This window comes from Lepisosteus platostomus, chromosome 6, assembly GCF_059453375.1.
Source record: "Lepisosteus platostomus isolate fLepPlt1 chromosome 6, fLepPlt1.hap1, whole genome shotgun sequence".
Classification (NCBI taxonomy): domain Eukaryota; kingdom Metazoa; phylum Chordata; class Actinopteri; order Semionotiformes; family Lepisosteidae; genus Lepisosteus; species Lepisosteus platostomus.
In genome coordinates, this window is record NC_142616.1 from 26763918 (window position 1) to 26786788 (window position 22871).

The 22871-nt window shown below is 35.4% G+C and overlaps 2 protein-coding genes across 6 annotated transcripts in view; one reads left to right on the top strand and one right to left on the bottom strand.

Annotated features, from left to right (window-relative positions):
* dock1 (dedicator of cytokinesis 1) overlaps nucleotides 1-22871 on the bottom strand; it is a 309108-nt gene that overhangs the window by 134076 nt on the left and 152161 nt on the right. The window lies entirely within an intron of this gene.
* Nucleotides 17192-22871, top strand: part of insyn2a (inhibitory synaptic factor 2A) — a 40877-nt gene continuing 35197 nt past the window's right edge. Inside the window, exon 1 of one of the 2 annotated variants that reach the window (XM_088635096.1) lies at nucleotides 17192-17667. The gene's annotated coding sequence lies outside the window, so the exon portion shown is untranslated. The remainder of the gene's footprint in view (nucleotides 17668-22871) is intronic. The other variant, XM_088635095.1, reaches the window with a different exon arrangement.

The following is a 22871-nucleotide window of genomic DNA, read 5'->3' on the forward strand; positions in this document are numbered from 1 at the left end:
TGAAGCATAATTTATCTCAGAAAGGCAAAACAAGATGAATTGTATAAAGAAAATATGGGGATGCAAGTACAAAAGTACTGCCAAGGCCTTTTAAGAAATGATAAAATCAATATTTACTGAATATACTGTAGTGCAACAGCAATTTCCATTAGTTTTTGAATTACAGAATCTAAGACAATGCTCTAGTCTCCAGGTCTTGATGAAGAAATACTGCCAAGTTATCTGTATGGTAACTAGGTAATGTGTGTTACTCTATTACTCTTCATCAATTACCCAGCATTAATGTGCTTAAATGGAACTTTGATTTCTACTGAAACTATAAACCATTCCAATGTGCTCAATCAGTGAGGATGGCACGATAATGGATGCAAAAATAACAGTAAATATGAGGAGGCTCTTGTAAACAATTAACATTAACAAAAACAAAGAAAACAAATTTAGGCTAGTTATATTTTCACCTGATGTAGAATGGATCAGAATATCTTTTGAATTGAATAACAATTTCATTTTAATATATGAGCCAGAGTACAGACATACAGTACATTTTAAGCTTTATCAAAGAAGAATTGCAAAGAAATTTCAGACACTTTACTGAAAAAATTTACAAAAAATATTGTCCTGGTCCTTATACTGTACATGTACAAAAGCAAAGTTTTCTAAACATACACAACTCAAAATCAAAACTTTCAGAATGTGAACAGAATTTCTGGAGGTAATTTTACCTGGGAGGTTTGGAAGGTTTGATAGCTACAGTGGTTTTTGTTTTGTAAATCTGTGTGCCACAGAATTATGGCATGGTCAGTAGTATAAAAACAGCATCTATTTTTCTTCCACATAAAGAGCTATAAGAATACACATTTTATATTGAAAGGAGGTTTTTTAAGAATAATAATTAGAACTGCTGGGGGCCATCAGACATATCTGGACCAAGTAAAACAGAAGTGTTTAAAGTGGCTCTTAGTAGTGCTTTAATAACTGAGATAAATGGATAAATTCCCAGCATTTTTTCATAGCAGTATGTTTTGCAATATGAATCCAGAGTTATCATTTTAAGATCTCCAAACACGTCGGAGACTCTCTGCTTTAAGGAAGGCAAACAACAGGAGACTAGGCAGTACTCGCTTAAAATGCCAACTGAGCTAACCAAGTATATTAACTTTTGTAATTAACAAAATTGCTTGTATAATTAAACTTGCTGGTTCAGTGGTCTAGTCATAACAGGAAAGCCTAATATGCATGTCTAATACGCAGCACACATTAATAAGAACCTATGCCCCTATGATTTGGGGAGTACATTTTGGCCTGTTTAACCAATTAAACCGCCTCAACCGTTATCTAATATTTATTGATACCATTGCAACCTGAGTCTCTGTAACTTGAAAGAAATCATATTGGAAAATGCCTAAACTTATTTAAGATACAAAATATGCAGCAGTAATCCCACGACCTCAGTTTTTCAAGAGGAAATTTTAATCCTAAAGTAAAATCTCAGGATGACAAGAAAATGCCATAATATATTTGTTTTATATTCATGTGTTATCTATAGTTTGTTTTACACCATTTATAATCTTTAGGGTTTATAATCTGAAACTTCTCCCCCTACGCTTTCAGATAAAAGAAGAATTTGCATATTTTTACAATGTATTATTTAACACATAAAACAGAAATATTATTAGAAGAGGTGTGTTGTAGTTTAATTAAAGATCAAACGGAAAATAGATTTAAATATAGAGTTCAAAATTAAATCAAGGAATAAGGTTCAATTTCCATAAATTCTATACCTATTGACCTAACAATAAAAAGCTAAACATATTTTGTATCTTCAGAACAAACACCAGGACAAGTCTACAGACACAGAGACATCTACATGTACTGTACATCTGTACATAACTAAAATTATTTTCTTAACTTTTCTTAAACTTAACACAAAATAACATTTGTGAAAATAGTAAAAAAAAAAAAACTTGTCCCTTTTGATTTTATTACAAGAAAACTATCAGTGGAGTGGAAATGCAGCATTCTTATTTGAAGTGAAGTATTCATTACATAGCTATAGTATATGAGGCTATAAAATAAGTCAAAAGATGCATGCTGTGCAGAGAATATGCAGAACCCTTTTAGATCATAGAAAGGAGTATGTGAAGACAAGAATAAAAAAAAGAATTAAAACAATCTCAAGGCCAAAACCACAAATACATACTGTACCTACAGAATCTTTGCAGAGAAGCACAATGGGGCTGCTCTTATTAATCTTTCAAGGAAATAGAATTGATTTTGCCTTTGTTTCTTCAATCTTAATTTTTTTATATTCATTAGCAATAGAGTGTAGCTAATATGCTGTATAATTTAGTCCAATCTAGAGACTGAACTGTAAGTTACAAAACCGAAGCAAAATTAGTTACCATAAAGAGATAAAAGAAAACAAGATGAAAACTTATTCTAACAATGACTAACAAGTCACTATCATTTTTTACTGTTAACACATCATCAAACTACAGCATCTTTTTTGTAGCCTGAATCCCTCTTGAAATTACACCCTTAACAACAGAATTGTGTACTTATTTTTAACTTAATGAAGTATCTTGTTAGGTCTCTGATTTACTGAAGCATTGCTACACTAGACAGCAAGGGAATAAAAAAGCTACCTTCCCTAAAACTGAAATAAACAAGATTCTTTTCAAGCAAATTGAATAAGTCAGGGATCATGTTACAGTTTGCCTGTGCAATACAACCATACAATTTATTAGAATTAGGAATCATCTGATTAAGAAGCAGGGTGCAAATGAATGCAACTGTAAAGTAGGAAGTCAATTACTTGGCCAGGCACAAAAAAGACAAATCATTGAGCTGACTCCCTCTTTTTATTCAAGGTTAAAAATCCATGCATTTCCAGGTACATTTCTTGGTCAGTCCAAAAAAAGCACTGTGTAATTTCCATTGAAAATGGATGTACATGATAAACAAGAACATTTCTAGATTTGAAAACTACACACAGACAAGACATCATGACCTATCAAGATCCTCCAGAGTATCCGATAATCCCCATCAACCCTCAGTAAATCTGTATTCACTCTTCTCTTTTCACTCTGTCCTTGTAAATTATGTTGAGCCCCAACCCAACCCAAAGCCTCCTTGTTCTCAGAAAGATAAAAAGTCAAAATATCTATTTTTCTTTATTTTCAAAATAATTAAACATGGTTAAAACAAGAATGCCTAATATTTACCGTTGGTGAAAAATTCTGCAGTTCTTTCCAGTCAGTGATTAAATTGTCAGCATGTTTCATAATTTAAAAATAATGTTCAAAGTTCCTACCAGTGCAAGAGGGGAATTCATTTCTCAATAATGGAAAATAATCAATAGTCATAGTCAAGGAGTAGGTGAAAATGGCTACATTGATCCATGATGAATAATAAACAGTGTTCCTGTTTCTAATTATCCTATTATGGTGTAGTGTTTTTCCCCCACAAGCTATCATTATAAACAGCTGCCTTAAACTGGTCTAAAAATCTTTAATTTTACTCATTTAGCATATTAAGACCAGAGCTGAATGTTCCTTAATCTTACAAATGAAAGTAATTGCTACTTTACTAATCAAGTTCTTTAATGGAAGAAAAAACATTAAGCCAAATTAAATGTTGGTAAGACATGCTACAGCCATTTATTTATAAATGCTAAATAAATTTCTTCTTAACCTGTGAAGTAAGGTCCAAGCACCCGCCTGATAAAATAAGCGAATTATGTAAACCAGTGGATGTTAATTGGGTAGTGTGGTGGCCAAACCTCACAGCTCTTGGATGTGAGGATCGATTCCGAATTAGGGACATTTCTACAAGGACTTTCCATGATCTCTCTGTGTTAGCCCGGGTTGTGTGGGTAGAACCCATTCTACACTTTAACCCCTAGAAGGAATGAAGGAAATTTTCTTGGATTTTAAAGCAATCAGTAGTTAAATTCTACTTGTCTTTCCCAGCACTTTGGGACTCTGAGTACCCATTTGAAATACAAGTGACGTAGGGTGATTAAGTTAATCCTACCCAAGCCTTTAAATATCACAGTAGGCTTTCCCTAAGCCATGTCTGTCCCAATACAATAGATGTAATTTCCTTGAACCAGGAAGCTTCAACCCAAAGCTGCTGACGTAAAATGAATATTCTTCTCTGACCTCGTGAATCCATCCTAGCATTTAAACAAAGTCCAATGAAATAAGAAGATGAAACCTGTGGTCCAAAAATGTCTCTTCTCGTTGCTTGATTATAGTGTTACTGCCATGGGAATCCAGATTGAACAAAACTAAAGAATGTAAAACTTGAGTGTAAAGCAATCATTTGTGCTTCAAGATGTTCAATTAATCCTGAAGGTAAACTGAAAAGTAGCAGATACTTCATGCTTTAAAGTCTCTAAGATCAGATCTGTCCTTAAAAAACACAGAAGAGGTAAAAAGTAAAGAAAATACAGCAAGCCTCTGAACAACACAGCAGGATTTTAATATTACCCTAGATGCTCTTTAACAACGGAATAATGCAAAACTTCAGTTTAGAAATGAAATATTCCATCATCATGTATAAAACATGTTGATTGATTTTATGTATCCCATGAACATTATACCGTGTATAAAACTGCATCGTTACCTTTGTCTAGATTAAATTAAAGCCCTTTGTGTTCATTTACACTCTTATGGCACAACTTTAGTTATCATAGATATATCTCATGTTTATTAAGACAGATTTTTACACTATAATAAAGGAAATGTTGCTTATTAAGCCACCCATAGGAAAAAGTCCTAGAAAGTAGCACAGATTATGAATTCAGCAGCCCACGGAAAGGGCTTCAAGGTCTGTCAGGATGAGCCCAGGTCAGATGTTTAAATTGCCCTGGCAAAGTAATGGATCAAATTATTTTTCTACTCTTCGGTGACTTTTTTGCAATTTCAGACAGGTTAGATTGCTACCTTGGATCTCAGAATTAACATATTAACATTTGCCAACAACACCGAAGATTTCTTAAAAACACAAATTTTGCTGTATTTAGCCTATTAGTGGTTATATTAGGCACTAGTGGTTACTGAATAAAAATATAACCTGGAGAAAACACAGGTGCCCAGCTACAGAGGGGGAGGAGAAAAGCCGAAAAGAAAAAAATATATATACAATGTTGCATATTGGCATGCTTGCTTCAGGCTATCGTTTTCTCTGTGTTGTATATGTCAGGCCCTAATGTAATTTTATACAACTGAATAAATCAAATTAGATCGGCACTAGTGACCTGCATGTAAAATAGGTCGCATTACGTGACAGACTAGTTGATGGATTTTATATTTAATAAAAAAGGCTAGTTCACTACATATACACACCCAAAGCCAGAGTGCATATTGAAAGAGAGCTGGCTTTGATTGTAGGTTGTAAAAATTGATTGCAAAATGGATTTTCAATTGATTGCTTCAGAACAGTACATTTTTTATCCTTTAATGATTGAGAGTCTTCGATTAAAAATAGAAAATGTAGAAATGTCTGAACAGTTGAAGATCCATTTTAAAAATACACACAAGGGATGTCAGAAAGCTTTGTGCTTAATTCCTGTACACTGCTACGTTTCTCACACTTGTAATATAATTATTTTTTATTTTCTACCTTCCAATATTAACCAGAGATGTCTTACCAGATTTAAAGAGATTTCTGTCAATATGGTAATACTCCCATTAATCAGCCTAGTGGTCCCTTGTCAATATCAGAGGAGTGGGAGTTACGATTTTCCTTTTACACACACACAAACATGTTGAAACCTTGGCACTCCCCGACAGAAAATACACAGCAAAAAGGAAAGATCTAAAACTAGGTTAAAGTGTAGTTACAAAATCTAAGCTTTATGGAAGACCTGCAGTCAAAAATACAAAGAGTAGAATGTCTGTAATACAATGGTTCAAAAAGTTGTACTAATTTAGTTGTTAGATAGTGAGATTATTTTACAGCATTTACTGTATGAACTACATGTGCAAAGCAAAATGAATGAAAACAGCTAAAACAGAAACCTGGAAGAACTTTGGGAACTGAAAACATAAAAGTTGATTTAATATACAGTAGTTACAGTATGCATTAAAACATCACCCAATTGATATATGGTTTTAGAAAAATATTTTTTGTTGCATTTTGGATTCTGATTAAATGTTCTCAGCAACATATTCATCAATTATTCACTCTCTCACATAAGGACCGAATTACAGTATCTCATTAGTGATTGGATTATGCAAAGGTGATGAGGTGACTGAACCTTTTGAATGTCAAGCCTGGTGAAAATCCACAAAAGCAGAGAAACCAATATAGTGACACTGTCACAAGAGAACAATGTCCTTGAATCACCTTAGGTGGACAAATCAGCAATGAATCCAGGCTCTGTTTATAGAGATGAATGAAGATTTTGTGTAGTTTACCCTGATGCAGAATGATACGCTAATTGTTCTACACAACAGAGTAATCGATGGGGAGGTCCAATGTGATGGTTTGGGCAGGAGTGTCTAGGTGCTGTGCTACTAGACACTCCACTTGTAATGATTGATGGCAACCTGACTGCACGTTGCTACTATCGATCAAGTCTTGAGACCTTAATTACTGTCTTTACTCTGGGATCATGCTGATGTGACAACATTCAAGCAGGACAATACACATCCTTTTGATGCTGGTGTATAAACAGCGTTTTTGTAAGATGAGAATGGAACAATTACGGTATGTCATCTATACCCTACTTGCGAATCGTGAGACGCAATGAAAAACTGTGCCATGAGCTGGAACAACGGTCAGCATCTAGAGCTCAAGAGACCAGTGAACGTTCACATGTTTAGCCCATCTTTTTGCTTGAAAGTGGACTGAATTATGCAAGACTGCAGGCTGGTGCAAAGCATGCATGGCAGATGTATAAAGCAACACATAAAGTACTAGTATTAAGTATTAAAGACTTTCACAGTAGACCCTGTTGTGCAACCTTGTGGATGACAATATATATCACCATGATGAATTTATCTGTGCCATGTCTGTTCAATAAAATAGCTGTGTCCCTGCTACAAAAAGATTGTCATTCTACTGATGATAACTTTCTGAATCCATTGTTGTTGTAAGTGATTAGGAGCTTTTGATGCCCATCCTTAAATGAGCTTGTCAAGCAACTGAACATTTTTTCCACTACACAAAAAGCAAGGGTCACATTCTATCCAAGCCATATTTCAGCTGAAAGTCTAAAATGATACCGACTTAAGCTATACTGTTCCATAGCTAAAGGCTTAAACAGAATATCCTGTGTTTGGACAAAAACAGTCTAACAAGTTTCTGAAAATCCTACAGTATTGCTTGTATTATTAAGAGAGACAGCCGAGTTTCAGCAAAGGGCACATTGTAATGGTCAGGCCTATCTGAACATGTGATATGCGATAAACACCAGTTTATTTATTTGAGCCATGATTTAATGAATACCTAAATGCAATTCTTTGGCAAGCAGTCCTGAAATGTGCTCTGGTTTTATATAATTGGAAAGCAAATATAATGAGAGATGCATCATGTACAGTGCTCTGGAAGCAGAGCGTGATGAAAATAGGACCATTCCTAAAATAAAAAAGGCCCAGGAAAAGAGATCCAAATGTCAAATTCATCCAAATATATGTTTACCAATTCAACATTGTAAAAAGGTACTTAAACTGCTTTCAATTATGTCTGAAGGTATTAGACATGTCACAGCATGATTGCATTGGTAAGATTTTTTCCACATACAAACTAAAGCTACAATCCAATGACGAAAAAGAGGATTTGTCATTCACAATATAAAGGGAAAGATAATCCCATTTCTGCTTGTAAGCATGACACTGCAAAAGCTAGAAATTGATATTAGGTCTAAAAAAAAAACTCAGATCATAAACAAGAAAACTCATTAAAATACTTTAATTAGGACAACTGGGGCCCTGATGCTCAGTAGTGACTACAACAGTGTTTCCACTTAATCTGGGACTGGATTTCACTGCTCGTTTGGTTTGTGATACTCCGATTCGTGCAAAGGCATCGAAAACTGATTAAAAACATTGCTCTCCCCATGGCCAGCTGAATTAATATAGAAATATTACTATTTCAATGAAAAATGGACCAATTATTTAGCATTACTTCTCAGATGCTAAGTACTATCACACTGCATCAATATACTGTAAGCAGTTTTCATCCCACCTTCCGCTGTGACGTGCCTAGAGATTAAACTATAATATTCAACTTACACAGTAATACTATTGTAAAATATTCTTATGTCATCGGGGCATTGAATTGAAACCAAATCACCAACTGGTGGGTTCTCACAAACTGTGCATTTGGAATGAATAAAAATACTAGATTTAAATCCTATTTTTAACTGAAAAAAAATCTTTAGCTTCCATTATTATTGTGCCTTAAATCCCTCTCAGGATTTGGAACATAATCAAATTGTATTTGAAAGCAGTTTTCATGTAATTATCGTTAAAGAACTAGGAAACATTAACACTGTAAATTAAAGTATAACAGTGTGGTTCACATGGCTAAATTCTAGGAGAGACAGAGTTAGTAGGAGCCTTTTACCATTTTTTACATCTACCCTTTCCAAAACTAAGCTGGAAGTCCAATTGTAACATGCAAACGAAGACTTTAGTCTATTTCCTCATATAAAACATACAGGGCCTTGCAAAAGTATTCAGACCAATTGACACATTTTGTTGCTCTAAAGATTGTAGTCATAATTTTGAAGCAGCAATTAATATTTGCTATATACACAATCTTCTGTGTAAGGTGCAAGCACATGATTTCAGAATAAATACACATATTCCTGCAAGGTCTATCAGGTAGTACATTTCAATGGTCATGGAGACCAAGGAGCTTTCAAAGAAACACAAGGATAAAGTTTTATAAAGGCATAAATCGTGAGAGAGGTATAAAATATATCAAATTTAACATCTTTTTAAGCATGGTGACAAGAAACATAAGCAGAAGGCACGCACCAAAATCAGGCTATCCATCCATATTGAGCAGTTGGACAAGGGCGATACTAGATAGGGATTCTACTGTGAGATCAACAGCAAGGAGATAATTAGAGGGGTAAATGGCTACGAATGAAGAAAATATATATGGGTCTACTAGATCCTGTTCACAAAGGGAGCTTATAAGGAACTTAAACAAAAAATCTCAGATTTTGCATGTGTTTTGTTTTATTGCCCCTAAGTGAAACTGCAAGCATCAAACATTTTGTAGACTGATGAGAGAAAACTGGAAAATTCTAGTCTAAATGAAAAGTGTTTCATTTGACATAAACCTAGCATAGTGCATCACTCAGTCAAAACCATTCCAAAATCAAGCATGGTGGTGGCAGCAATATGTTATCAATCTGCTTCTCAACAGCAGGAACTAGGACGTTTGTCAAAACTGATGGAAACAGAGTAGAGATGGAAACTAACAAATTTCAGCAGAAAACATTCTTCATTCCTAAAACTGTATGAAGCTACACCAAAGCTACATTGGCATGGCTTATGAATAAAAAGGTGAATTTCCATTTATGACCTTACTTTAATCCAAAGCCCTTACTTCAATCCTATTTAAAATCTGTAGTCTTAAAAACTGAAATCCATAGATTATCCCCAAGCTTGAGCAAATCTGCCAAGAAGAATGGGCAAAAATTGCACCAAGCCAGTGTACAAAGTTGGCAAATATTTACCCCAAAAGACCTACGGCTGTAATTGCTGCCAAAGGTGTTTCCTCCTTTGGCAGAAATTACAGATAAATACTTCTGAACACATATGCAATCAACTTTTCACTTTTTTCTCTTTAGGGTTTGCTGGAATTTATTATTCTTTTTATCCTTAGAATTATTAAGTTTGAGCATCCAGGTTTTGCTCAAAATACTAAGTTTAAAAAATGTGGATGCATCATATTGGAATTTCACAAAATGGGACATCATTAGGAAGGGTCTGAAGACGTTTGCAAGGCACTGGATGTGGGTAAGAAATCTCTCTAAGGGAACAAAATAATTACATACCAAAGCAATTCACTGCCACTTAGAATTAGAAGACAAATCACAATGGTTTCTCAACAGAAAAATAGGTTTAACATGTAGCAGCACAGGTCACTGCCAGCAGTGTAGCAGAAATGTTAAGCTAAAAGAAATCCCACTAGCAAGATATTAACTACAGTACATGCAATTTGACAATGTGGCAATTATTCAGAAAATGAACCCTTCAACTTAACAAATCATCAAAATGCAAACACCTACTGGCAATTCAGGAGCAGCAGCTGTAGCTGTGTGAGCAGCCACATTATTATTATTATTATTATTATTAATAATAATAATTATCTGAAACCAAATGAGATAGATGGGAAGAATGGCCTCCTCTCATTTGTAACCCTTTCTTATGTTCTTAATCAATGCTTTTATCCAAAGCAACTTACATTTCCATTCATTTATACAAGTTGCATTCTTTATTGGAGCAATACGGACAAAGTACCGTGCTCAAGCATTAAACAGCCTTCCAGATGTGCGTCTAGAGCTCTAACCACTTTTCCACTCTGATGCCCCCACATACACATACTGTACAGTACAGTATATGCTGTTGAATTACAGCTTATATGTATACACACAGTATGTATTGCTTTACCGAAGGTAAAAGACTCTAAATAGAAGAGCTGGAAATAACATTTTCAATCATAGGATTATGTAAGACGCCTTTCACTTTTTGAAATTCAGACATTTTTCATTATTTTTTTTCCTTCAAAGAAAAAATAAGCCACGAGGATCATATTTTCCCTATTAGTGATGCAGCACCTCAAAAACATACTTGGCTTGTTAAAAAAATACAATAATGCAAATCTGATGATAAAAAGATTCTGTGTTTTCAAAGCAAAACACATTTGAAGTTGTAAATTATGCAGTGCTTGCATTTTGCTTTTTAGTAACAGATGTTGAATGAAGGAGCCCAAAGTCTCTTGTTAATAACAGTTGACATCTGGACATGAATTTTTGAGACGTTTTACATGTTAAGTTGGTTTCTGTTGCCAACAGGCAGATATTACACACTTCACACATGATCAGAACAGATGACTCAGAATATCCAAAATCTATAATAAATCAATGAATTCCCCAACAGCTGCTGGATGAACCACACAGATATGAATGTTGCAAGACGCAGCTGTGTCCCAGCTAGCACTTGGTCTCCTACACTACTTCTCCCCACAAGGCAAACCTTCTCCTCTGAAAAACCATAACCATGCCTACTACCTTCCTTGAGGAAGCCTTGGATCAGATTTAACGCAAAATTGAAGGGAGCCTATGTGTAAAGTAAAAAGTAAAAGCTAATGAACAATGCCAGTTTGGTCATGCCAAAGACTTAAAGGCATGTAAAATATGAATGCAAGATAATATTCTCCAACATTTCTCCACAAGCTTTGCTATTAAATATCATGTCACAAATGAAAAAAAAAATAACTATGCATTGTGTGTTTCTCAAGATGTGATGGACTACCTTGAATAACACTATATGGATTAAAAACAATAGAAAAATCCAAATGACCACAAAATACACCACTGTGATTTCATAAATAAATATTTTCTGGCAAATAAGTGATGCAGTTGGGACCATTTTTCTCAGGTAGACAGGAGTATAGCTTTTCACTTTAAGCAAATGATTACCAAAATGATATTATATTATAAATGATATAATTAATTTCATACTAAGACACCAATTGCATCTTCAGCCAAACCATTTCCATGTACACTACATGAAGCAAAAGTGAGTGAGAGTAGTGACTTTTTGTGAACATGCTCCACGTTATCTTCAGAGCATCCTTCAAATAACCACCTTCAACAGGACTCTCCAGCTCACACAGGCTACCTACAGGGCTTAGCAGAAATCAAAACGGGATAAAAACACTCCATAAAGGAAACCAATGACCAATAAAAAATGACCTTCTCGTAGATCAATCACACATGTATTGTAGCTGCTCCTGACCAGGTTCTTCATGGTTGAGCAAGAGTGATTTAACTATAGCTGTGCCTCAGGTTTACAGGGGTAGTTTCAGTGTTACTGGCAGGCAGTATTTAAAGTGTCTGCTTAGGACAAATGATGGCGACAATAACAGTTGCCAGAAGGGAACTATACGTAGGTTCAACCTTCCATATCTTGAGGCCTCAAGTCTACTGAATAAGTCAATAAAGAATAATGTTCTCTGAAAGCTGTTTCACTGTATAGTGAATTCATTTAAGAAGCCTCCATTGTACATGCAATTTGAGAGGAAAAGACAGATTCTGTTGTGATTAACTGTTTGCATTTTTAAAATAAAGACTGCTTTTATTTAAAAAATTTGAAGTCTGCATGTTATATACAAAACAAAGAAAAAATGCAATGTTTCCAACTGAAGGATACACAAGGCTAGTCTTTGTCACTATTCTATGTGCAGTCTAGAACCACATAATGTCATCTTTTTCCTGTACACAGGGAGACTCCTTTTGCTAGATAAAAAGGGCAAACACTTGCAGTAGAGAAGACATGAAAACTAGAAATACTGAATATTTGGCCAGAAAAACTCAGTTCCTGTGTGGCATTCTAAGTCTAGAAGGAGTGACCTACATACAGTAACGTCATTGAAGATACAGAAATATTAAATGAATCTCTTAGCAGCCCAGCTAATGACTATGCAGCTCCCCCTTGACTATGCTGATGAATGGTTCCCCACAGTTCAGTTCTTAGCATCAGGTGGGTCTCAAGATGGAGCTATACCTATTGAGATAGGAGTAAAGAGAAAATAATTTTCAAAAGAAATGAGGACAAACAATGATTTGAAAAGAAGAACTGATTCAAATGTATTCTAATTTTTTACACTATTGATTAGCTGTTTTTATTCTATATAGTAATGTGTCTAACAGTGTTAAACTGTTCACTGCTCTGTAACAATGAATCGTGTCCTTGAAAGAGCCAACAGCTTCTCAGATAAACATCACTACTCTAAACCCCAGCTGCAGGCAGACCTTAAAAGATTAGAGCATTATTTACCTGGTTCATACTGTGAAAGTGAGTAATGTAAGCACTTATATAAGAATTACACAGTAGTACAAGTATCTTTTAAAATCAAGGGTGTCCATAAAAAGGCCTGGTCCTTCAGTCTATGTGAGCTCCCTCATGCCCTATAACTTTCATAAGGCAAGAAATAGCAATCTAATTGGAAACTGAACCAGGAACCAGACTATCAGCTTGTCTTTCTGTCCGTCCTTCCATCTTATTTGACACAAGACAAGATCTTGGTACTTCAGAAAAGGGAAATAAAGATCTTAGCTCAATATTTAGTCATTCATAGAATTAGCAGTGATGACATTAATCTTCTGAAAGCAGTTATTCTTAGCAGTCAAATTAATGCCATTTTACAAGGCGGGTTCTTAGGGCACTGCTAATGTCTTAAATGTCTTACATACCTGTTAATTACACTTCAAAATCAGAACACTGAAATAGGTCTGACATTATGAAAAGGCCTTTAAAAAAAAGATTCAGATACAAGACAGTCTGACAATTTATGAAAAGAAATATAGAACATAAGCCTCCAGCAAAGTCTTCTGTGCTGATTTGCTTCAATGACGAGACTCCTGTCAAGAATTTACAGCATGCAGGTAGAATAATAATACCCTTAATAAGAAACTTCCCCACTCTAGCTTGAATTCATCCTGCTCATTAATTTCAGTTGCAAATTACAGAATCAAAACCACCTATATGGTATTTAAGAAGCCTTGTCTCTGGTGTAAGAGTTTTACTTACTTGTCTTACTCTTGCATCAACAACATTGAACAGAATCCTCTTACATCTTACACTGTTGATGCTGAAATTCAGGTTGAACATTTCAGCTGCCTTTAGACAGAAAACCAACAATGTTCCTCAAAAGAAACTCTCAGAGTTCTTGTGTTTTTAAAATTAACTTCTGTATTCAGTGCATGCTTAAAGCATAGTTTAAAGTTATGATGTTAATTTAAGGTAACTACTTTAAAACTGCACTGTCAAAATAATCAGGTTTTAGTGTCTCTTCTATATTAAAGTGCTTACATTCGAAAGGTTTTGACACACTTATTTTTTCACAAATTATGCATGCCCTAAAAAAAACCTGCAAACCTATGATGTCACCAAATCACATCAAACAATAACAAGGACAAAAAACAATTAAACTGCAGCAATGTGTATAACAGCCACCATCTGTGGCTAATAATCCATGCAGTTTCTCTTATCTCTGGGATAAATCACAAGGAAAACTTGGAGGTAGGGGGCAGTACTGCCTCAGCAGACCACTCTGAGCCCTTACATTAGCACAGGACCTGCTCCTGTGATTCAGTAAACTACTACACGCTTTGCAGCATTCTCATAACATTATAGCTGCCATGGGTCTGCATAATGCGTTACTGGGTTTCAAGCAGCAAAAAAGAAAAAGAGAAAACAATTTGAATCCAAAGAAAAGTCTTTCAATTCAAATCACCACAGCCTGCTGTATGCAAGCAGCACACAACAAATGGAAAGCATTACTAAAGAAGCTGCTCATGAAAACCACATTTTTCTTTAACTCTTTTCAGTTAGGGATTTTTGTACTGTTGTAAAGAGATCTTATTTTGCAAGAAAAAGAAACACTGAACGAGACTACAGTAGAATAAAGACGCAACCTGCAAAAGCACTGAGACATTAAGGCTCTTGTGATTGGTACACTTCTTAGACTTCAGGAAATACAGTATTTTAGCACTAAATTTCCTTAAAACTTGATTAATCATGCCAAAAAAGAACTTGTGTAATGTATAAGAAGTACTGAATTCCACAATGCTTTGGATGTAATAATGAAAAATAAAATAACAGCTAGGAGAAACTAGGCTAACTTAGAAACTGTGATAAAAGCCTCTGAACTGATACAAGGTGGTCAACATGTAAGTTGTAAAAGCAATTCAATACAATAATGGACCCTATGATACAATACAATGAGCTTTCCGAATAGCCTCTACTAGGTCTCCATTTTTCCTAAGTAACTGTCACTGCCTAAAGAAGAGTATGATCTCTTACTACAAATATAAGAGACTGCTAAATGTACACTCAGGCTTGCACCTCTTTTCAGTAAAATGTACCTACTTACGTAAGTCACCGTCTTACTCTGCAAGTTTATCTGACAGCCTCTCCTACAGAACAGCACATGTCTGAAGTACAAAGACAGCATGCATAAAACACATGAAAATCTTAACATTCCAGCTTTTAACAAAAAAGGAAGCTTAAAACCTGAAGGACGTTACTGTAGCTTCCTGTTAGGGCATACCTAACACATTACATACCAGCGGATTTTGTTTTTAACAGTGACAGGTTCCCTGTAATATTGTGAAGTTAAATGAATTAAATAATTACTTCTGAAGATGCTGACAGCAGCTCACTTCCACCCACACTGCAGAAGTGTTAATGAGATACAACTGTGCGGTTTGACTTTTCAACATTACCACTCGACTATTCAGACCAGCATAACATGGGGACATTAGATGGCGATTTTGGGGGTTCCTTAACAAAGAACAGGAGCAGGAAACTAAAAAAGATCATCAGGCTCAAAAGCTTTCAACCTGTACGGTGGCATTTATCCTTTTCTGGCACTTAATCTTCAATTTTCCTAACTGTTCAAAAATGTCATACAACCTGTATCATTTTTAGGAAAAAAAAGATTAACTACATTAAGAGATATCTGCTTCATCCTTCAGTTTTAGTTTTTAGGCACTACAGCAAAATCAGATACAGGGGAATTAGTTAACAAAAGCAGAAATCTTGACACTTGCAGCAAAATTCAGCTGTGTCTGCAAACCACAAGGATATGAAAACCAGAAATCCTGAATTGTACAATACCTCAAGACATATGCGGTGTGTAAATTGAGCTGCCAAAGAAGTGAACTGCAAAGCTGCGATGACAACTGCGAGGCAGGCTTTTTCACATCCACATTTAGAAGCTGATATCCTACACAACGAGCCGTGAATAGGAGAATATATTTAGTATATACTGGGTTTAGGTATTAAAACATGTGAGACACACAACCATTGCCTCTATGGCTATATTTTGAACTTCTGTCCCTAACTCTATCGTGCAAAACATCTGGCAAACATTTTACCCAGTGAAATTCTGAATTTCTATAAAAAATACAGAAAGAAAAACTTTATATATTTACATATTATGCTACTGCAGTTACTGTAATTTAAGCAACTAAAAGAGCTGTGCTGAATATCATACCAGCACCTCTTCACCATCCAGCTTCCTTTGTGCTTCACAGCTGGGTTAATAAAATCTACCTTCTACTGTACAGACTGTAGCATCATAAGTATCCCTGAATGTAGCTAAAACACATCAAGGAAAACTGACATTAAAAGAACCAAACTATATGTACCACACATACACTGAAATAACTTGAAAAGTCTGTTTTTGTACCTTGCTTTTTCGTTCATAGTGTGGATTTGTGGTACAGGTAACAGATAATATTGACTGTGTGTAACAGCGATGCATACATATGACCTTATTGCAGGGCATGTGATTTTTAATTCTTAAACTTAGCATATGATTTGTACTTTTGAATCAAGCACATTTAAAAACAGTAAAACTTAGCCCTCCATAAGCCATTGCCTAGGCTGTAAGGCACCATTCAGTTGAATGCAAAATCATTGTGAAGCTCAGCAGGAGAAAACAATTAAAGCTACACTGCAGCATTAGTTATACCAATGGCATGCATTAGACCTTGACAGACTGACGAGGGTGAAAGACTATTTTTTTATGATGCAGATGCATGAACAGAGCCCACACTTATACTGTACTTCAGGACATCCACATTAATAGAGAACATATGATCCTGTGCTACTGGTAGATGTTGCGCATCAGACTCAACAAGTCTCTCGTTAGAATAAATCTCTAAGGGGTGTGTGGGGGTAGGAAGGTCTTAAGCTGAAATGTCTCTTGTAGCAAGTCAGCAGTCTTTGCGGCCAGTTATCACTGACTATTCCCCCCCCTCTCTCCCTCATGCAAGTGTCAGCTCGCAAAATAATGTGGGCAGGTGGCATCCAATTAAAACCGGTGCAAAATGATTTCACAAATTTCCTTTCAAGCGCTCTAGCTAGAATTCTGGTTTATATAACATCTCTCTGGCAATTAAGTCACCAAGGATATTGGTCCAGCTGATGAGATAAGGAGGTCTTTACTGTTGATGCATGAGCTCGCCAGCTGTAGCTGATACACGCATCGGACTTTCCCTGGCAGCTCCCCCCTCCCCCTCCCCACCTCTGTTTCACTGACACTCGCGCACACGCACACACACACACAAACACACAGGGACTGCAGCAGTAAATGAGGAAAACTTCATGAGTGCATGCCTGCCTCTAGCGAATGCTGGAGCTAAGTAAATGTCTTACTGATACCTTAGGAGAAGAAGTGGTAGCTACATCTCACGGGGCTTTGAAGAATTTTTCTGATATCAAGCAGCCGATGTGCAACAACTACTACAACTACTGCTGCTGCTGCTGCCGCTGCTTTTACTATTACCATGGAAGATCATCTCTTCAATCTAAGCTCCCTAATCAACTAAACGAACGGACATGTACTGGAAGCACAGAGGATTTTTACTGTATTCTCCATTTCATCTGTAATTTACTCTTAAAGGTAAGTCAGATTTCTAAGGCTGTTAACCAAGAATTATCAAGCGAGTTAATTTTCAGAAAAGGATCTGTATTGCCTTAGCATCCTTTGAGGCAGAAAGGCTGGGAATGTATTACCGCCGTTCTGTGTGCTAAGAATCTGCTATGAAAATGTTTTTTTCAGTTTTGTTTTCTAGAGGGCAATGCTTTCATAAACTAGACAGAAGCTGCATCATCATACCATTTCAAAATATTAATATATTACAGGTGTTCAGTTCTAAGAAAAATATAGGTGAATGTTAGCTGTGTTTAATAAATTTAGATGCACTTTCAGGAATGTATCTTACAGTAAATGATTACAGCATAATGGAAGCATCTAGCAGAAAAAAGTCAATACATAGTTGCAGGGAAACAAAAACATTGTGAGGGCACACACTGCTTAATATAACATTAAAGTAAGGTAATTGAGAAAAGTGATGTCAATGAATTATTGTTTAGAGCAAGGGATTCTACTGTGTATTTCATTTCATGCAAGCTCTTACAACCAAATAGAATGAAAAATGTCACACAAATATGAAATGTGTAGCTTTATTTAAAGATCAAATGCTAAACCAAAACCTAAAATACTCTAATTTCATACTGTTTCCAGTGATGCATGATAATTTGGTGTTGTGATGTTTATCAAGGACAAATAGCCAACAGGAAAGTGCAGTCTGAAAACTAAGATAATCTGGAAAAGAAATAAAACTAAGCATAATATATTTCACTGCATTTGACTGGGGATACTTCCACTAACTACTCGGCAATCACGTATAATATGAGTGATCCTGCTTTTTCACACTGGGGCAGCACACCATGCTAAAATGAGTCCCGAGGTCTAATTTAAAAGCAAAAAACTCTGTGCTTTTTCCCCTTCTGCTTTTTCACTGTCTTACGAAACGGACTGCATCGCAATCCATAAGGAATACAATCTCCTCTGCTGCTTCAATGCAACTTATTTTAAGGAATTAATATATTCATTTAGCTTTGAGTGTAACAGTCTGGAAACAATACCTAAACTAACAATTATCTGCTCTGCATCACTGACTCGGAAAACCTCTCAAGAGAAGAACAGCCCACAGCTCTGCATGGTCAGTTCTTCACTGGCAGGAGTTATTGTAACAGCACACCTTATCTAGCGCATTCCCCAACCCCAGGGCATACAGCATTCAAAACACATCCTTCTGTTTTTCATCTAGAGCTCGGAGATCCCAAAACACATCTAATTATACAGAGAGAATGCTGGCTCAGTATAAATACAAACTCTTCTTAAATGCATTACTTGAATAAAAATCTTTGAAAAAGGAACAGAAACTACCAACTTCAAAATAAGAAATAAAATGTTGTACTTGCATTGTGAGGTGACTAATTTAGCCTAAAACAAATGACCTGCTTTTAAAGGTATGACTGTTGTTATACTGCACAAATATGTTACCTTTCATGTTGTAATGGGATTATTTATTAAGTACTTCATTCCAGAGCACTTCTCTGGACTGCAGTACAGCAGAATATATTTGGTTAGTCCAAGCAGCAACGCATTCTGCCGCATTTAAAGGACACATTAGACACCTGATACTGTCAGGCTCTGGTCTTCATTACAGGAAGTTTACATTGAATTACTATTGAAAAGGTATATGAAATGCAGTGGTAGTGCAGTGAATACAGCAGTGGAAAACTGTGGAACTGTGAACCTGGAAATGCAAACTGAAGAACAGGTTCACAGTTCATATTGTACTGTGCTGCTTTGAAAGGTACAGTACGACATTTTTAACATTGTGAAGACTGGGTTAACTCTTATCTGCCTATAGTAAAAAATATAGTGTCTAAACGATTCCCATTAGAAACAAATGGCGCTACATTTTTAATCAGACTTCACAGCATTGTTTCATACCAAATCAGTCTCTAAACCTGCATCATTACAGTCACTTACGCTGAAACCTAGTCACCTACAGTAGTACATAGTCACCTTGTTCAGGCATTTTTATGCATCAAGGAATTCATTGAAAAATAACCTGGGAAGCTGTTCTTTTTTTCTCTATTTAAGCTTAGACCTACATGTAATTTTATAGCAAAGCGATCCACACAAAACTTCAGTTTTCATAATGTTCAAGCTTTTCATTAACATTAAAGGAATACATAGATTACCAGCTTTTTTCAGATTCAGCTCAGTGGGGTTTTCCTTTTATTACCTGCCCTCTATGGCAGCTCTCACCCCAGTTTATATGACTGTCTCTTAGTGATAAAGGTTGAACTGAAAGGGTGAAACATACAGCAATCAAAGGATTGTTCATTTGGCTTCCCAGTCTAGGCTGAATGAACTCAATTTCAATGACTTCAACATAAAAATCAATCAAGATCTGACAAACAGCACAATTCATAACATTACAGTACAGCTGAGACCACCTCACCTCACACCAATTAAGGTCCAAACAATGTCTGGTGAACCCACAGAATACTGAAACATACTGTAAACTGGATAAAAAGAAAGCATTTTCTTTACCAAAACACTGGACACAAAGACAAGCATAATATATTTTGTTCCTCCTGTTTTCTTACTACGTACTTTAAGTATAAACTGTTCAAAAATGTACGAAAGGATCCATATTTTAAATAAGCAACTTGTATTTATTTGTTCAGTTTATCATGCAAAAAAAGGCTCTTAAACGTTTTTTGAATTCTGCTACCCTTTGAATTTCTCATCTATGACAGATGAACCAATTTAGATTATACTCCATTACAAAACAGCTCAAGCCCTTGCCAGCAGACCTAAGGCATCAAAAAGAAAAAAAAACAAGAAACTCTTTTAATCATGAAAACAAAGCAGATTTGCCTGATGAATACTTATAAACTGAGACGATGCTTTTCAAGGGGACAGGAGATCTTTGCAAATATTAATATCATGACCAACAGAAAACAGAAACAATGCTTGAAAGAAATAAGAATTGTTTTGAAACAGGGAAAGCAATAGTGTTTTACAACATCACGATCTGAAGGCAAACCCCTTGCTCAGATTCACTCGGAAATTGGAAAAACGCTTTTGTTCACCACAGACACTGTGGACAAATCTGGCAACCCATAGTAATTCAAAAATGAAAAGACCTTGAAAACATCCCTTGATAAAACCTACCTAATTATTTTAAAAATGTACTGAAATACTTATTACTGAGTTGGCGCAATGAAAGCCAGTCATTTAAGCTTTAGTTCCAGTGGGACTTATTAAAAATAGAATGAAATTTACCAATAGTAGAATTTTATTTCTGACACATAATTTTTATAATGAAGTATGAATAGTCTAATTACTGTGGGAAAACATCTCAGAAACAATGATACATTATAATAATAAAGTTAAAAGTATTTAATAGGTTTATCTTATTAAAACTAAATTCTCTTAATGTCCCCCAACAACAAACAATTCCTAAAGCTCTCTAGAAAATACAGCTAAGGTAAAGAACTCAAAACTACAGACCAAAAGAACTCAGAAGTGGAGGAATATGATACACTCTCCTTTACTTATTATTGATAGTTTAACTAAACATAGTACACTACTTTGCTTCAAATACAAGAAGGTTCCAGCTACTACAAATGAGAAGTCTAAGGTGAAACACATACTCATATATAAATTATTACTTGTGATTCATATTCAGTGCCTACACTGAACCTGCAGGAGCAAAGAGAGTGAGAGAAAACAAAAATCATTGAAGATTACTTGTCTTGTCTTGAATTTTATGTTTCCATCAGGTACTAATCATGTATCAACATTCATGCCAGGTTTACAAATTCAAATTGACGTGTACTGTGACTTACTATATAGAACCTGACACACATGGAAAACCAATACATACAGTACTAAAATTGTTGTATACGGTTCTGTGGAGTATGTGTAGTACAACCTCCACCGCAAAATGATCCTAAAAAAAGTAAAAGTAAAACAAGACAGTAGAGCAGTTGACAAAGTAATGCAACCCTGTTAACATGACACAAATGTCTTACATCAGATACACACATGCACATACATATACAGTACACATAAGCACAGACTGGATGTACAATATATACTGTAGGGTGACTACTAGATTTACTTGAAGACAGTTAAATCAAGTCCTCCTTTCTTTGGGTGAAGGCCAAGTCAATTTCTTTATAACACAATTTCATCTGCTGTATGGCATTATTAAGACAAAGGGGTTAAAAACGTTAAGATAAGCTAGGCATGCCATTGACAAGTAAGTGTGGTAACTGAATTTGTTAAGGATGCATTCTAAAAAAACTACTGATATTTCACTCCAGCAAAACAGAAAAGAATATTTGTTGATTGTGAGAACCATTAGGACTTAAATCATAAAGCACAAGTTAACGAAATCCCCAACTCTTAAAGGGCATAGTTACAGTATGTGCCTTTGACTGCACATAGGGTATCCAGGTCCACATTGTCAAAAAAGTACTATACAGAAAGACAGGATTAAAAGTAAGAAAGATGATAATATTTGTGCTCTTTCATATTTACTGTCATTGAATGTTCAAATTTTATCAATGACACTTTTTTTCTTTCTCAAGGTTAGTGGAAAAGTCTTTTGACAATCTGAATCAGAGCTCTGTCTCAAGCTTGCATGAGCTGAGGAAAGTATATTAAGGTCCCAAGGTAGACTTATGCTGAGGACAGATATACTATGTAAAATTAGATTTTTTTCTGTAAAGCATTTGTATCAGGCTTTTTATATTCGTTTACAAACTGAATGCATGAGAAAGTTATATGTGGTAATTTGACTTTAACCGGCCTAGTTTGAGGCATGACTCCTGCTTTATGGACAAGGATGTCAAAAACGTCTCAAAGACTGAGACGTTTTTGACATCCTTGTCCATAAAGCAGGAGTCATGTAAGACAAAAGGTTGCTGCATTAACAGTGGCTTTTCAGGCAGGAATGTGTGTTAGCATGCTGGAAAATAGCAGTCTAGGGTCCTGCATTTATATTCTAGAGCAGGTGTCTGGTTGTAGTCCTCTCAAGCCTTTATTAGGACCTCCATTTCACAGATGGGGAGCACAAAAAGTATTTGATATAGCAGTAATGGAAGAAAAAAGTTTAAACCATTAGCAATATATATTAAATACATTATAAAACACAAAAGAGGAAATCAATAGGCAAAAATATATATTATTTTAGCACACTGTTTTTAGTATTTAAACCAAATCAAGCT